Source organism: Aotus nancymaae, unplaced genomic scaffold, assembly GCF_030222135.1.
Source record: "Aotus nancymaae isolate 86718 unplaced genomic scaffold, 86718_ANA_hifiasm-v0.15.2.pri h1tg000059l, whole genome shotgun sequence".
Taxonomy (NCBI): Eukaryota; Metazoa; Chordata; class Mammalia; order Primates; family Aotidae; genus Aotus; species Aotus nancymaae.
The window spans coordinates 14,363,223-14,381,251 of NW_026988473.1; the positions used below are offsets into that span (position 1 = coordinate 14,363,223).

Sequence of the window (18,029 nt, forward strand, 5' to 3'; positions counted from 1 at the left end):
TTAAAAAAAAAAATAAATGAAGCCTATTTTGTTACTTCAACTTTTTTTTTTTTTTTTAAGACGGAGTGTCATTCTGTCACCCAGGCTGTAGTGCAATGGCATAATCTTAGTTCACTGCAACCTCTGCCTCCTGGGTTCAAGCGATTCTCCTGACTCAGCCTCCTGAGTAGCTGGGATTACAGACACCCACCACCATGCCCAGCTAATTTTTGTATTTTTAGTAGAGACAGGGTTTCACCATGTTTGCCAGGCTGGTCTTGAACTCCTGACCTCAGGTGATCCACCTGCCTTGGCCTCCCAAAGTGTTGGGGTTACAGGCGTGAGCCACCATGCCCAGCCTACTTCAAATATTAATGATAAAAATAAATTTCAGCACAGCTGTTGCATTTTAAAAAGTGAAACTACGTACTTGGTTTCTAGCTCAGTAAACAGATGAACCTGTTGCCTTTGAATGACATAACAATTGAGCATTGTACAGTACATCCTAAGAAGATATAGAGTACCTCATTTTGAAGAGAGAGAATCATCATGTAAAGGACTGAAATTTTTTGGCTCATCCTCTCCCACCATAGGCACCAGAATAATAATAGTAGCAAATGTTTATTGAGCACTTTCTATGTGTCAGGCACTATTCTAAATGCTTTACATGTATAAATATTTTAATTCTAACAAATATCCTGTAAGGTAGATACTCTTTCTCTAACCATTTTGTGCATGAGGAAACAGGTATTTATGAAGAAGTTAAACAATTTCCCCAGTTACCTGGCTAGTAAGCAGCAAAATGGGGATTAAAAAGCAGTGATATGACTCCAGAATCTAGGTATAGGGTACATTGTGGGTTTGCAGTAAATACTTGTTTATTTTATTAGCACACTTTATTATTTGAGATTATTGAATTATAAATCAGTCTAACCCATTTTCTTTTCTTTTCTTTTTTTTTTTTTGAGATGGAGTTTTGCTCTTATTGCCTAGGTTAGAGTACAATGGTGTGATCTTGTCTCACTACAACCTCTGCTTCCCAGGTTCAAGCGATTCTCCTGCCCCAGCTTCCCCAGTAGCTGGGATTACAGGCATGTGCTGCTACGCCTGGCTAATTTTGTATTTTTAATAGAGACGGGTTTCTCTATGTTGGTCAGGCTGGTCTCGAACTCCTGACCTCAGGTGATCCGACTGCCTTAGCCTCCCAAGGTGCTGAGATCACAGGCGTGAACCACTGCGCTCAGCCCCCATTTTCATTTTAGAATTTACTTATGAAAATGACTATACGATTTTGGTTTTGCAGATCACCATCAACTATACTAGATCATTTATTGATGATAAAGAGCAGCAAGCCAAGTAACAAGTTTGTGAAACATCTCCAGAATTACTGGTTTATCTCTACTAGGACCAGTACCAGACTATTTACTAAAGATATTGAAAGCAGAATTAATTCTAGCCTTCTTTTTTTTTTTTGAGATTGGTTCTCTGTGTCACCCAGACTGGAGTGCAGTGTTGCAATCTTGGCTCACCGCAACCTCTACTCCCAGGGTCAAACGATCCTCCCGCCTCAGCCTCCTGAGTAGCTGGAACTACAGGTACATGCCACCATGCCCAGCCAATTTTTTATATGTTTTGGGTAGAGATAGGGTGTTGCCATGTTGCCCAAGCTGATCTTGAACTCCTGAGCTCTAGTGATCTGCCCACCTCGGCTTTCCAAAGTGCTGGGGTTACAGGCATGAGCCACAGTGCCTGGCTTGCTTCTGTAGCTCGTTCCTTGTACCATACATCTTCCAGAGATGCCCTTACAGTGGGAGCATGGGAAGTTTTGCCACATCCATAAACTTACAATCTGTGTGAGAGTGACAGGAAAACAGGGAAGTCTGTCCAAAAGAAATGATGATGAGGAGGTTATTAGTAGCCCATGTAATTCAATGGAGGGTAGCAAAAAATGTATTATATTATGGACAGTGTGTTGAAGTAGCACAGAAGTTTTATCTAGACAGGGAAATAAGAATCAGGTGTCCTGAGATTTTTTAAGTCTCACATTTATTGTAATACTGTCCCATGTTTTTTGTTTCTAGTGCAAGTTGTATTTTCTGAACAAGACCATTAACTCCTTAAGGACAGGGATTGAACCTTTTTTTGGTACCCTTTTTAGTTCTGGGTGTATAGTAGATGTTTTCTAAAAATGTTGCTTTTTTGATTGATAGATCTCCTGGCTTTTTTTAAAGAGCTTGTTTTTGTAAAAAATCAAATCACTGACAAGTTAAATTTTGTGGAACAGTTAAGATTTTTTAGAAGTGATTTGAAGGATGTGACAAAGATGATTTAAGTGGGTATTTAAATGTGAGAAGCACTTTTAGGAGCACAGTTGCAGAGTGATGAAAGCATGATAATTGAAGTCACCTTTTAATTAATTAATTTTGAGATGGAGTCTCTGTCACTCAAGCTGGAGTTCAGTGGCACAATCTCAGCTCATTGCAACCTCTGCCTCCCAGTTCAAGTGATTCTTCTCTCTCAACCTCCCAAGTAGGTGGGATTACAGTTGCCCGCCACCATGCTGGGCTAATTTATTTGTACTTTTAGTAGAGATGGGGTTTCACCAACTTGGCCAGGCTGGTCTTGAACTTCTGACTTCCTGCCTCGGCCTCTCAAAGTGCTAGGATTACAAGCCTGAGCCACTGCATCCAGCCAAAGTAACTTTTTTTTTTTTTTTTGAGATGGAGTAGCCCAGGCTGGAGTGCAATGGCACAATCTCGGCTCACTGCAACCTCCGCCTCCCGGGTCCCAGTTCAAACAGTTTTCCTACCTCAGCCTTCCAAGTAGCTGGGATTACAGGCATGAGCCACCATGCCCAGCTAACAAAGTAACTTTTAAAAATTGATAATATATAGAGATCTCTAGAATTTGTCCTAGGACTCTGCATCCTTTAGAGTGAATCAAGCTTTACTGAACATATTCCCCGATTGGCTGAAGCAGAGGTGTAAAATTTGCATTTTTAGGCATATAACCTGTCTCAGGAAGTGTCTTTACAGAAATAGTTTCTGGTTTCTATAGTTTTATAGAATTAAGAATTTAAGAACAGAAAGAAACTGAATAAAGTTTCCTGCTTTTCAATAGAACAGGACAAAGCTCCTGAAACAAGACCATATGGAAGCATCCTGCTTGAATGCCCATGTGTTTGATGGTGAGGTTGGGGCAGATGGTACAGGCAGGGTTCTTGGCTGCTTGGTCAGAGATTTTGGAGATGATAGAAGTTAGGTGGCTAGGTGCTAAGGAAGGACTGTTGTATGTTGTGTGTATTGAGCTTCTCTGCCTAATAGGTGGAGTGACCTCAGAGAGAGGAAGGAAATTGATGTGTTTGGTAGTGTAGAGGTAGGATAACAAAAGAGGCCGGAAAATGCGGAGTTGGAATGATAAAGCTTACAATTGCATCTAAACCTCCCCCTGAGATTAGGGAGACGGAGACAAGATGATACAGTGTGAGAAATAAGATTCCAGATCCCTGGCATCTTCTGTTCTTTAGAGCCTTCAAGTAAGGTACTGCAGGGACTATAGGGTTTTTCTGTTTAAACTTGAAGCTGTTTTGATTCTCTTTTGAGATACAAGCCAAAAGTTGTATTTATAGAACTTGTTTTGACATGTTATCTCACCTTGTCCCCTGTCTTCTTTACTGGAATCCAGCTAATGTTGCATTTTGCCTTGGCAGGAAAGGTTGATTGAAGAAAATGTATAGATATACAGCTGCGTGATTGAAAATAGCTTCAGACTTTGTAAATAGGCCATATGTGAGGTTTGCAGTCCCAGCTGCATGAACATTAGTTGAGTTGCTGGGATAAAGCGGTGTGATGTAATTACCCAGCTCACATATGATACTGCTGAATCACCTGGACAGTGACAGTTTCCACACACACATTTCAGGCAAAGCAGGAAAAAAGTGCAAAACCAAAATGCTTGTTTTGGAACAGTATGAGTTGAGGTTTTACTTTACTTTGTGCTTTATAGTTCCAAGAGTTTTCTTATTTTTTTTTAATGGTAGGAATGGATTTTATGGGTTGCAATAGGAAATGGAAGAGGGGATATGGCGTCTGCAGACTAGGATGTTGCCCTCCAAAAGCTTGAGTTTTCTTGTTTCTGTAGGCCGGCATGGTGACTCACACCCGTAATCCCAGCACTTTGGGAGGCTGAGGCGGGTGGATCACCTGAGTTCAGGAGTTCGAGACCAGCCTGACCAACATGGTAAAACCCCATCTCTACTAAAAATACAAAGAATTAGCTGGGTGTGGTGGCAGGTGCCTGTAATCCTAGCTACTCAGGAGGCTGAAGCAGGAGAATCGCTTGAACCCAGGAGGTGGAGGTTGCAGTGAGCCGATATTTTACCATTGGACTCCAGCCCAGGCAACAAGAGCATAACTTTGTCTCAAAAAAAAAAAAAAAAAAAAAAATCTGTAGAATAGGTAACATACTCACATGTAAACAATTCAACCACTGTTCCACCTCTACAACTATTATTGGCAATTATTTATCCATCCAGAGATACTCTGTTCATATACAAGCCATGTGTAATTCCTTTCTTATTATATGAATATGTCTTGATTAGTTAGCTGCCTTGTTTTCTTTAATAGCTACATAGTTTTCTATTGTATGGGTATTCTGTAATTTATTTAACTAGCCTTCAATTGATGGGCATATGTTTTCAGGTTTTGCTGATACAATGTTCTTATGAATGCCCCTTTGCATACTTTGTATATATCACAATATTATTTGTAGGCTATATTTCTAGAACTGGAATTGCTGAATTCAAAGGGCATATCCAGTTTTGTTTTTTTTATTCTTTTTTGCTTTTGAGATGGAGTCTTACACTGTTGCCTATGCTGGAGTGCAGTGGCACTATCTCGGTTCACTGCAACCTCCAACTCCCAGGTTTAAACGATTTTCCTGCCTCAGCCTCTCGAGTAGCTGGGACTACAGTCCCCTGCCACCATGCCTGGCTAATTTTTATGTTTTTAATAGAGACGGAGTTTCACAATATTGGCCAGGCTGGTCTCAAACTCCTGACCTTGTTATCCACCCGCCTTGGCCTCCCAAAGTGCTGGGATTACAGGCGTGAGCCTTTGCGCCCAGCCTCTGTTGTTTTATTTTAAGACAGGTTCTCTCTCAGTTGTACAGGCTGGAGTGCAGTGGCATGATCACAGTTCTTTGCAGCCCTCACCTTCTGCACTCAAGTGATTCTCCTACCTCGCAAGTAACTGAGACTACAGGCGTGCACCACCACACCCAGCTAATTTTTAAATTTTTTTTTTTAGAGATAAGTCTTACTATATTGCCTGGGCTGGTCTGGAACATATGGGCTCAAGCAGTCCTCCTACCTTGGCCTCCCAAAGGGCTGGGATTATAAGTGTGAGCCATTGCGCTCAGCCCAGTGTTCAATATTGATGAGATATATCCCTTTTTATATTTTGCAAGTGATATTATCCATTGAAAAATATTATTAGTGAGCTGAGCATAGTGGCTCACGCCTGTAATCCCAACACTTGGGGACGTTGAGGCAAGTGGATCACCTGAGGTCAGGAGTTCAAGACCAGCCTGGCCAACATGGCGAAACCCCGTCTCTACTGAAAGATAAAAAATAACCAGATGTAGTGGCTTGGGCCTGTAGTCCCAGCTACTGGGGAAGCTGCGGCAGGAGAATTGCTTGCATCTGGGAGGTGGAGGTTGCACTGAGCCGAGATCATGCCACTGCATTCCAGCCTGGGCGACAGAGCAAGACTGTGTCTCAAAAAAAAAAATATTAATGGAGATGGGGAGGACTTAATAATTGCAATATCAGCCAAACAGTTACCCTAAGCAGTTACTAGAATAAACATAGGATCTTCAGTACCTGGAAGATTTACGAAACCTTCTTGATGAGCTTATCAGCTGTAGCAACTATTACTGCTATTATTGCGGGAGAAGACGCAAGTTGCTTAGAGGAGGTGGGAGCAGCTGCTCCCCTTCCTTTTTTAAAATTAATTTGGGGGAATATGGTGATAACTAGCAGAATCTGCAAGTCATCTCTATTTTACTTTTAGTGTAATAGAGTATTAGTTTCACTCCCGATCTTGACCAATTTGAAAAACATTTGTGGTCCATGGGCCATTCAGTCCTTTTCTCTCTCTCTCTCTTTTTTGAGACAGAATCTCACTCTGTCACCCACGCTGGAGTGCAGTAACGTGATCTCAGCTCACCTCTCAGGTTCAAGCAATTCTCCCTGCCTCAGCCTCCCAAGTAGCTGGAATTACAGGCGTCTGCCACCATGCCCAGCTAATTTTTTTTTTCCTAGAGTCCAATTCACACACGAGTCACCCAGCTAATTTTTGTATTTTTAGTAGAGATGGGGTTTTGCCATGTTGAACCCGGAAGGCAGAGGTTGCAGGGGGCAAGATTGCACTACTGCCCTCTAGCCTGGGGACAGAACAAGACTTCATCTCAAAAAAAAAAAAAAAAAAATAGGCCGGGCGCGGTGGCTCACACTTATAATCCCAGCACTTTGGGAGGCCGAGGCGGGTGGATCAAGAGGTCAAGAGATCGAGACCATCCTGGTCAACATGGTGAAACCCCGTCTCTACTAAAAATACAAAAAAAAATTAACTGGGCATGGTGGCACATGCCTGTAGTCCCAGCTACGCGAGAGACTGAGGCAGGAGAATTGTTTGAACCCAGGAGGCGGAGGTTGCAGTGAGCCAAGATCGCGCCATTGCACTCCAGCCTGGGCAACTAGAGCGAAACTCCATCTCAAAAAAAAAAAAAAATAATAATAATAATAAATAATAATAAATAGAAGCAAAGTAATATTTTTAATTTCCCAATAAAAAAGCATTTTACAAGCTGCCTTATTTTACCAAATACAGCACTGTGACTCAAAAAAGTCCAAGTCACCAGTGGTTGATTGTGGAACCCAGGTCTCTTAATCCAATATCTTCCCTTTAGTTCCTTCATCTGAAAAATGGGAATGAAAATGCTGAAGAATCTCCTTTGAACACTCATTTTCAAAGGTTATATATTATAATGACTCTGCAAGAGACATCAAGATTATTAAGGTGATTTTAAAAGTAACTCCGACAGTGCTTGAGAAAAAAAATTAGTCACATTCTGCCTACATTGTACTAACATATGGTGCAGCCCTGATGAGCCGCACAAGTGGGCTGAAATCAAAATGCAGTTGGAAAGAGGAGCAGTAGTGACTCACTAGATGACACAGATTTGGCCTCATAGCAGGGCAGTTGAAACTAAAGAGGAACTGTGGCCTTAGAACATGCCAAATTTGAGCAAGTGATACATGAATATTATGGAAAGGTCGAAAGAGTGAGCCTTTGTGTTTGAATTAGGTACTTTGGTGTCGCAGTCCTTGTGGCTGGCACCTCCCGTGTGGTTTCAGAGCTCCTACTTCCTCCACCTCTATGGATTCTTCTCCTAGTTCTGTGTATCACTTCTGTGCATCATTCCCTGTGCCTTTGAAGGTAGAAGCCACCAGGCAAATATTTAACACTGATATACCTGGAACATTGGGTTCAAACTACAAAGATAGAAGCATTAGTAATTCTGCCCAGAGAAAGCTATGCAGTAGCTTATCTACCATATATAAATTGCTGCTATACATCCAGCAATTTGTTGTCCACTATTGACAGTACTGTCATGGGAGAGAAACAGGAATAATAGAAAGAATTAGATTTCCTCCTCCCCACCTCTAAACTCTCACCACAGGAGGGAGCTGTTTGGGGGAGGAGAGAGGAAATATGGGGGATTTGAGAGTTACACCAAGAGTATGAGCATTTGGGGAGGAAACAGGAAAATAGATTTTTTAAATTTTAATTTTAATTTTTTTTGAAACAAGGCCTTCCTCTATCACCCAGACTGGAATGCAGTGGCACAATCATGGCCCACTGTAGCCTCAAACTTCTGAACTCAAGCTATACTCCTCCCTCAGCATCCAGATTAGTTAGGTGTACGCCGCCATGCCTGGCTGATTGTTTTTTGTTGTTGTTGTTTGTTTGTTTTGTAGAGACAGGGTCCTGGTATGTTGCCAAGGCTGGTCTAAAACTTCTGGGCTCTAGAGATATTCCTGCCTTGGCCTCCCAAAGTGCTGGTATTACAGACATGAGCCACCATGCCAAAAAGAGATTTTAAAAAATGTATTTTGCATGTTCTGTTTGCCTCATCTGAGTACTTCTAAAATAGGGTGCCTCTCAGGCGAGAAGACCTCTTGTTTAGGTGCTTATATACTCATGGAAAGATCATATAACTAAATAGTAGGTGAGATAGATTAGGGAGGAAGGAGGGGAGAATAAAGAGCCCACTCCCAGCCAACTTCCGTGTACTTCATTTTTTGGTATGATTTCTGAGGATTTAATAATTATGTTGGTTTTGTGAAATTGTTTTTCTGTGTATTGGTTGTGAATATGCAAGGATGCTATTAGCAGAGTCAGGCTTTAGGCCAGTTGTGGCTCTGACCCTTTAATAATGGCTGCTCACAAGAAAATATTTATCATTGTTACACGAAAAAAAGTAGGCTGTGCAGTAGTATACATAGCATAATATTGAATTTGAAAATTCTGTGTATTTCAGGCTGGGTGTGGTGGCTAATGCTTGTAATCCCATCACTTTGGGAGGCCAGGGTGGGCCCATCACTTGAGGTCAGGAGTTGAAGACCAACCTGGCCAATATGGCGAAACCCTCTCTCTACTAAAAAATGGAAAAATTAGCTGGGCGTGGTATTGCATGCCTGTAGTCCCAGCTGCTCGGGAAGCTGAGGCAGGAGAATTGCTGGAACCTGGGAGGTGGAGGCTGCGGTGAACCGAGATCAGGCTACTACACTCCAGTCTGGGCAACAGAACGAGACTCCATCTCAAAAAAAAAAAATTTTTTTGTGTGTATTTGAGTGTTTGTACATTTTACTGTATGCATGGAAGAAATCCTGGTAGAAGAGAAACCAAAATATGGTTATATGTATAAATAAATAATTTAAGTTGGGGAAATAGAAAAATTAAAACGGGAAGGAATACTTAAGAAGTGAGGAGGTGCTGCACACCATGTTGCTTTTACCCAAGTATCTAAAATTTCAAGGGGGAAAATCTTCAAAAAACTAGAAAGTTCAAATATGTCTCAATTCAGAAAAATTCATAGAAACTTTACTAATTACAGCAGATAAACTGGGGAATTAAGTTCAACAATTTAAGGTCTGATATGTGTTACTTTTATTCAGGTGTTCTGTTGATATGAGTATAAATGAGAAAGTCAGTTGAAACAGTTTACTAACAGCATTTTGAAATGAGGTTAAAATCAGGCTTCTTACAGGTAAGTGATGTGGACTAAACTAGATAACTGTTTAAAAACCTGTTTAGAGATAATACAATTATAGTTTTAGATGACTTAGTATTAGTATAGATTAATCTTGTCCCATCCTCTAGGGATAGGAAGTCAAAGTGGCGACCATTCTAAGAATGGTTATGAATCCCTCAGAGATTCTGATGAAAGCCATGGATTCTGTCTTCAGAAAATCTCACTTGTCCATTTTCACATGATTTAGCATGAAGTTTAGCCTAAAGCATTGTTGGGTTTATAGGCCTCCAGCCCCTGAGAGGTCTGCTTCCCAGTCGATCCTTTTATCTGATTACTTGGCTGTCTAGAGTATGAGGGAAGGTGACAGACTGTTTTCCAAAGCATAGGGCCTAACTTACTTATTGAGCCAGGCATATAACAGGAAGAAAAAGAAGTAAAGGGCATTGCAAGCTGACTAAAAAGTAATACTTTAAAAAGAATATACTTTTCCCAAGTTATTTTTATTAATTGTCTCTTTTCTCTTCCAGTTAAAAGTTTGGGCTGGGCATGGTGGCTCACACCTGTAATCTCAGCACTTTAGGCACCCAGCACTGAGGCTGACAGATCACTTGAGGTCAGGAATTCGAGACTAGCTTGGCTAACATGGCGAGACTCTGTCTTTACTAAAAATACAAAAAATTAGCTGGGCAGAGTGATGCATCATCTCTTTAAAAAAAAAAAAAGAGAGAGAGAGAGAGACCAGGCATGGTGGCTCACTCCTGTAATCCTAGCACTCTGGGAGGCCAAGGAGGGTGGATTGCCTAAGCTCAGGATTGCAATACCAGCCTTAGCAACATGACAAAACCCCTGTCTCTACTAAAAATACAAAACATTAGCCAGGCATGGTGGCATGTGCTTGTACTCCTAGCTACTCAGGAGGCTGAGGCACAGTATCACTTGAACCCAGGAGGTGGAGATTGCAGTGAGTCGAAATCACACCACTTCCCTTCAGCCTGGGTGACAGAGCGCTCTGTCGCTTTAAAAAAAAAAAAAAAAAAAAAAGTCAGACTCAACTTTATGGCCCTTAGCATTTAAACAGACCTTTCTGTGGTTTATGTGCATGAGCTTCCTTGGAGACAATTCTTAACCTGAAGCAGCCTTCTTAACCCGGATCCCTGTGATCTTGAGGGAGTCATTTCATCTCCTTGTATCTTTTCTCATCTGCAAAACAGAGATAGTGTACGTATGAGGATTAAATATAAAGCACCCAAAACAGGTTGTAGTATATTGTAAATGCTCAAAAAATGTTAGCTCTTATTGCCACTTTGCAAATGTCTGGATATTTTTCTTTACTTTTAGGTGATAAGGATTTACAAACTTTAAATATCATATTCCATCAATTTGAACATGCACGTTTATTACCACTGATGATATGTTAAATACATTGATTTTAAAGATAGAAAAATTTGTTGTTCAAAAAACCATGTCAAAGCCAGATACAATATTGGTGAATTCTCTATTGTATTGAATTACTTCATCTAGTTCTCATTTCCCAAGAGATTACCTCATATTTCCCAAGAGGTTACCCTGAGGGCCAGGAGAGACTGACAGCAGGGGTCTGCCGCTCCCTCCTCTGTTTTTGACCTGAACAGCCTTACTTACATGTTTAGGGAAAAAAAAACACTTCTGCTTTTTTTTTTTTTTTTTTTGAGACGGGCTTTCGCTCTTGTTACCCAGACTGGAGTGCAATGGCGCGATCTCGGCTCACCACAATCTCTGCCTCCTGGGTTCAGGCAATTCTCCTGCCTCAGCCTCCTGAGTAGCTAGGATTACAGGCACGCGCCACTATGCCCAGCTAATTTTTTGTATTTTTAGTAGAGACGGGGTTTCACCATGTTGACCAGGATGGTCTCAATCTCTTGACCTCGTGATCCACCCGCCTCGGCCTCCCAAAGTGCTGGGATTACAGGCGTGAGCCACCGCGCCCAGCCCACTTCTGGTTTTAAGGTCATTTAAATACCTCTACTCTGGATAGTTGTTAAATTATTTTTTGTTTTGTTTTGTTTTTTGAGACAGTCTTGCTCTGTTGCCTAGACTGGAGTGCAGTGGTGCCATCACAGCTCACTACAGCCTTGACCTGGGCTCAAGCAATCCTCCCACCTCAGCCTTCCAAGTAGGTGGGACTACAGATACATGCCACCATGCCCAGCTAATTTTTTTTTCTTCTTTTTTGGTGGAAACAGGGTTTCACAATGTTGCCCAGGCTGGCCTCAAACTTGTGGGCTTAAGCAATCCTCTCACCTGAGCTTCCCAGAGTATTGGAATTACAGATGTGAGCCACTGCACCTAGCTAAATTCTTTTTCTTCCTGGCCAAATTCCTTATTAGCTCTGTCTTATATCAAAAAAGTTTTTCAAGGAATTATTAAGGTCGCTTACTAACAATTGTTAGTAAGAATGAGTTGGCCAGAGTGGGGGCTTGCACCTGTAATCCTGGCAGTTTGTGAGGCCAAGGGGAGTGGATCATGTGAGTGAGCCTAGGAGTTCAAGACCAGCCTGGACAACATGGTGAAAATCCTTCTCTATAAAAATTAGCTGGGTGTGGTGGTATGTGCCTGTAGTTTAAGCTACTTGGAAGGCCATGGTGGGAGGATTGCTTGAGCCCAGGAGGCACAGGTTGCAGTGATCTGAGATGACATTGCTGCACTCCAGTCTGGGCCACAGAGTGGGACCCTCAAAAAAAAGTGAGTCTCACTAATGAGGCCAAGTTCATGGGTTTAGGACTTATGTAGGTCATCGAACATCATTGTGCCACAGACCCATGTCTCTGGAGTTTATGATCTAGTACGTGCTATGTAAGAGCTGCTGATGGTGACTGAGTCAGTGCCAGTCATCCTGGGAAAGACAATGTTTTGTCATTTGCTCAGCAGCATACAAGCTGTATAGGCCAGTAGAAAACACTGAGCCATTTTTATAAAGAGCTTACTACTTTGCCTATTCTAAGAAAGGCTTTTAGGGGATCTGAGAGCTTTTTCTGTCAGTCAAGAACAATTTAAAAACTTACGAGGTTGTATTTTAAATATCTTTAAACATTTATCACAGGCAGATAATATTGGAACCCTCAGCTAGCTTGCCCTTCATCTTGCTCTAGCCACTCTCCCCACTTCTTACCATGTTTTATTTGTTTGTTTTGGGATAGTGTCTTACTCTGTTGCCCAGCCTGGAGTGCAGCCGCGCGATCTTGGCTCACTGCAACCTCTGCCTTCTGGGTTCAAGTGATGCTTGTGCCTCAGCCTCCTGAGTAGCTGGGCTAACAGGTGCATGCCACCACACCTGGCCAATTTTATTTATTTATTTATTTTGAGTCAGAGTCTTGCTCTGTCGCCAGGCTAGAGTGCAGTGGCAAGATCTTGGCTCACTGCAACCTCTGACTCCCTGGTTCAGGCAATTCTCCCACATCAGCCTCCGGCGTAGCTGGGATTACAGGCATGCACCACCATGCCCAGCTAATATTTGTATTTTTAGTAGAGATGGGGTTTCACCATGTTGGCCAGGATGGTATCGATCTCTTGACCTCGTGATCTGCCTGCCTCAGCCTCCCGGAGAGCTGGGATTATAGGTGTGAGCCACCGCACCCTGCCCCCTCTTAGCTTTTATTTATTTATCTATTCATTCATTCATCCATTCATCCATTCATTCATTTGAAACAGAGTCTCACTGTCATCCAGGCTGGAGTGCAGTGCCATGATCTCGGCTCACTGCAGCCTCCGCCTCCCAAGTTCAAGCAATTCTCCTGCCTCAGCCTCCCAAGTAGCTGGGATTTCAGGCATGCGCCACCATGCCTGGCTAACCTCTTAGCTTTTTTACTCCTCCTTAGAACCACCTATATACTTCCCGGTCCTTGCATCGTGATAGAGAGAGGTGGAGATAATGTTAATAGAAACAGACATCCATGGAGCTCCAACGAAATACAGTACAAACACAGTCTAGGCTTTCCTCATGGAGCATGTGCTTTTTGGTTCCCCACAGAAATGAAAGATGTGAAACAGTCAAAGCTTTTAGTTTCCATTCAGCTTTTCTCTTTCTCTACGGCATTTCAGTTTTCTCACAGAATAGGCAATAAAATAACACAGGAAAAGCAAAACTGGGAAGACAAAGCTTTAAAAAAAAATACGTTTTTTTGAGGCAGGCACAATGTGGCTTATCCCTGTAATACCAGCACTTTGGGAGGCCAGGGTGGTGGATCACCTGAGATCAGGAGTTCGAGACTAGCCTGACCAGAGATGGTGAAACCCCGTCTCTAGTGAAAATGCAAGATTAGCTAGGCGTGGTGGCACATGCCTGTAATCCCAGCTACTCGGGAGGCTGAGGCAGAATTGCTTAAACTCCGGAGGCGGAGGTTGCAGTGAGCCGAGATGGCACAATTGTACTCCATCCAGCCTGGGCAATAAAAGTGAAACTCTGTCTCATAAACAAAAATAAAACAAACCTTGTTTGTATATTGGGCTGTTTATTTGTCCTTCTCCAGGTGACAGGAGCCTGTGTGGAACATTACAGTGTTGTGTTTTGTGTGTGTGTGTGTGTGTGTTTGAGGTTTCCTTTAAAAAGTCTTTGGGTGGCTTAGGAGTAGGTTAGTACCCTATTAATGTGGAGTTTTGTTTTTTTTGTTGTTTTTTTCCCCAAAGAAATTCATTTTTTTCTTTCTCTTGGCCTGGCAGTTAAGATGTTCCTAGCCCCCTAAGGGCTACTTGTTCTCCGGGACTTAAGATACCCTTATCCTTTCATGTATTGGTCTTTCTTAACAATTCCAGGTCTCCCTTTTGCTCTTTTTATCCTGGAGATTCCCTGACTAGCTTGTACTCTTGAGTCTGGTCTCAGAGAGTAGAAGTGACACCTGTGAAAACCAATCACATCATAGCACTGTTCCTCAAACTGTGTTCTGTGCAAAATTTGGGGGAAATATGGTACCCTGGCCTTTTCTTTGCCCTTTATGTCTTCCAGAACAACTCTAACAAGTAGAAATTACTGTGTTCCATGCAGAATTTGGGGGAAACATGGTTCCCTGGCCTTTTCTTTGCCCTTTATATCTTCCAGAACAACTCTAACCAGTAGAAATTTAACTTGCTGTCTACCATCTGTGGTAACCACTGCAGAGCCTTCTCAAGACACACTATCTCAGTAAAAGTTGGTACCCTCTAGATTATGGTCACAATTCTCTAGAGAGACAGGCCTACCAAGAAGCCATGAGCAGGTTATCTTCCTTAGTATCTGAATCCTTAGCATAGTTCTCACCTTAAATGGTCATAATGATAAAGGATTGAAGGAAGTTTGTGAACTTAGTAAATGGAAGTTCCTTTCTTCTTGCTAACTTTTGATGGTATAGGCAGGTCCAAGTAAATGCTTTAGAAAGTTCTTTATATTCGTTTAAACTTTGCCCTTAACGTTATTGGAAATATCACTACTTCTTTAGCAGAATTGGATACTAAGTCTGCATGAAAAGTTACATTAGTACTTGAGCACTTATTTTATGCCAGTTAAGAAATGTCTTTGTCTTCAGGGAGGATAGGCAGTGTCTGATTAGTTCTGGGTCTGACTTTGTCTTTCAGAATTCTTGTACTTTCCAATGTAGACATTGTCCTTGGTGACTTTGAACAGTTTATTGCCTGTAGTGAGAGCCAGACAGAAATACAGCTGGCAGGAGTTGTACATAGAAGTTTGTAGGAATTTGGGCAGTTTTATTGAATCAGTCTTTACTTGCAAGATTGTTTGATAATGTTTAAAAATAAAACAAGGAGAGAGATCCAAGATGGCTGATCACTAGCAGCTCCAAAGCTATTCCACAAAGATATTCTCCAAGAAGACCAACCCCAAGGCACATAATTGCCAGATTTATTAGGGTTGAAATGAAGGAGAAAATACTAAGGGCAGCCAGAGAGAAAGGTCAAGTTACCCATAAAGGGAATCCTATCAGACTTACAGCAGATCTCTCAGCAGAAACCCTACAAGCCAGAAAAGAGTGGGGACCAATATTTAATATCCTTAAAGAAAAGAACTTTCAACCCAGAATTTCATATCCAGCCAAACTAAGCTTTACAAGTGAAGGAAAAATTAAATCTTTTGCAAACAAACAAGTACTTAGAGACTTCAACACCACCAGGCCTGCTTTACAAGAGCTTCTAAAAGAAGCATTATACATATAAAGGAACAACCAATATCAGCCTTTCCAAAAATATATCAAAAAGAAAAGAGCATTAATACAATGAAAAATTTACACTAACTAATGGGCAAAACAGCCAGCTAGCATCAAATGCCAGTATTAAACTTATATATATTCTAATTGGATAAAAAGCCAAAACCCATCAGTATGCTGCATCCAGACCCATCTCACATGCAACGATACACAAAGACTCAAAACAAAGAGAAGGAGGAAGATTTATCAACCAATCAGAGAGTAAAAATAAACAAATAAACAAAAAGCAGGAGATGCAATTCTTGCCTCTGATAAAGTAGACTTTAAAGCAACAAAGAGCAAAAGAGGCAAAGAAGAACATTATATAATGGCAAAAGGATCAATGTAACAAGGAGAGCTAACGATTTTATAGATCAACGAGACAGAAAATTAACAAGGACATTCAGGACTTGAACTCAGACCCGGAACAAGTAACCTTAATAAACATTTATAGAACTCTCCACTTCAAATACACAAAACATACATTACCACCTCACACCTATTCCAAAAGTGACTACATAATTGGAAGTAAATCACTCCTCAGTAATCACATAGCATTTCGTAGGTTTTAAATGAAACATTGGTTGGCTGCTTGTTAGTTATTTTCTTCCCTTATTCCTTCCTGTCTACATCAAGTATAATTATTGGTATAAAAGAGGTTTTCAATACCCATTACTAAACTGCATTCTAGCCTGGGCAAGAAAGCAATACTCCCATTCTCTCTCTCTCTTTCTCTTCCTTTTTCTTCCTCATCTTCATTTTTTTTTCTTTCTTTCTTTAAAAATATAAAAATAAAAATTAAAAAAAAAAACAAATTGGTTTTGTGGTTCCTCTGTTTGCTTTTACCTTCAGTTTACTTCCCCATCTTCTGATTTTTTTTTTGTTTCAGTGGTTCACCGCTGCCCTTAGGCCACCCACATGCATTTACAGTGGGAGGAACTTGGTTGCTTTTGTAGAGTTTGATGCCCGGCACCTATGTATTCAGGAAGGTTGCTTTGGGGAAATAGTGTGGTCTCTCCACATTAATAACATGATCCTTAATTGCTAAAAGAATTACATGGCCTTCAGCTTTTCTTAGCCTCCTGTCCAAAAGCAGATGTTGAAAATAATTGTTATGGTGACCTAAATGTACTGAAAATCAACCTCATAAATTCTAATCGTTTTGCTATTTGTTAGGACATTTTGGGGCAAGATTCTTTTAAGCCTTTACTTCCCCATCTTTTAAGTTGATGGTGTATTAAAATTAGCCTTGAGATGCTAAATGCAACTTACCTTTAAGGTATTGACTAAAAAGGGAGAGGGAGGAGTACTTCTGTATTTTTGTCTTATGCCATAGTGACAAAGGGGCTTTTCTTTGGAAAGAGGCTATATACCTGAAGTCATGAGATGTATAGGCATGGCCCACTTATTTTTCTTTCCTTGGTTTTTTAGAGTGAAGACATAGTCCAGAGAGGGAAGTATAAAGCTACAGGTATGGGCTAACTTATGAATGGGTGTGCTCCCTGGCTGTCTTTTTAACTTTCTTGCATGAGGCCTGCTATGCAGATCTGAAAAAGTTGCTTTCAGAAAGGTGATGGCTTCTTTTCTACGTTATGGGATAACATTTGCAAAATATATGTCCCTTGGAAGCTAGAAATATTTTCTTGCCCTCTTTTCCAACTCTTTCTCCTTAGCTATTTTCCAAGGCAGGCTTATCTCCCACTAAAACTAGCTGCTGCCTAGTTCTTACAGCTGTTGGGGTGAGTGTGTGTGTGTGTTGCAGGGAGTTGGGAGGAATACCCTACATCAGACTTGTCCAACCCACGGCCTGTGGGCTGCATGTAGCCCATGATGGCTTTGAATTTAGCCTAACACAAATTTATGAACTATCATAAAACATGAGACTTTAAAAAAAAAAACTCATTAGCTATCGTAAATGTATTTTATTTGTGACCCAAGACAATTCTTACTCCAATGTGGCACAAGGAAGCCTAAAGATTGGACACCACTGGAACAAAGATGAGGACAGAATTTAGTGGATTCCATACAGATAATAACACCTTCCTAACCAGAATTTGTTCAACATGCTGATATTTTTTTTTTCTTTTTTTTTGGTCACCCAAGCTGGAGTGCAGTGGCGTGACCTTGGCTCACTGCAGCCTCTGCCTCTTGGGTTAAAGCGATTCTCATGTCTCAGCCTTCCAAGTAGCTGGGATTACAGGTGCCTGCCACCATGCCTGACTAATATTTGTATTTTTAGTAGAGACGGGGGTTTGACCATGTTGGCCAGGCTGATTTCAAACTCCTGACCTCAGGTGAGCCACCGCCTCTGTCTCCCAAAACACTGGGATTGCAGGCGTGAGCCACTGCACCCAGCTAACATACTGATTTTTTTTTTTACCTGAGATGGAGTCTCGCTCTGTCACCAGACTGGAGTGCAATGGTGCAATCTTGATTCACTACAACCTCTTGTCTCCCGGGTTCCAGCGATTCTCCTGCCTCAGCCTCCCGAGTAGCTGGGACTACAGGCACATGCCACCATGTCCA

At 41.5% G+C, this 18,029-nt stretch overlaps 1 protein-coding gene across 15 annotated transcripts in view; it reads left to right on the forward strand.

Annotated features, from left to right (window-relative positions):
• Nucleotides 1-18,029, forward strand: part of CELF1 (CUGBP Elav-like family member 1) — a 94,229-nt gene that overhangs the window by 35,286 nt on the left and 40,914 nt on the right. For 4 of the 15 annotated variants that reach the window (XM_064364900.1, XM_064364902.1, XM_064364903.1 and 1 more), the window contains exon 1: nucleotides 16,519-16,974. The exons of 1 other annotated variant lie outside the window; for it this stretch is intronic. The gene's annotated coding sequence lies outside the window, so the exon portion shown is untranslated. Of the gene's footprint in view, nucleotides 1-16,517; nucleotides 16,975-18,029 lie in introns of those variants that run through there. 10 more of the 15 variants (XM_064364897.1, XM_064364899.1, XM_012452567.3 and 7 more) reach the window with 9 other exon arrangements.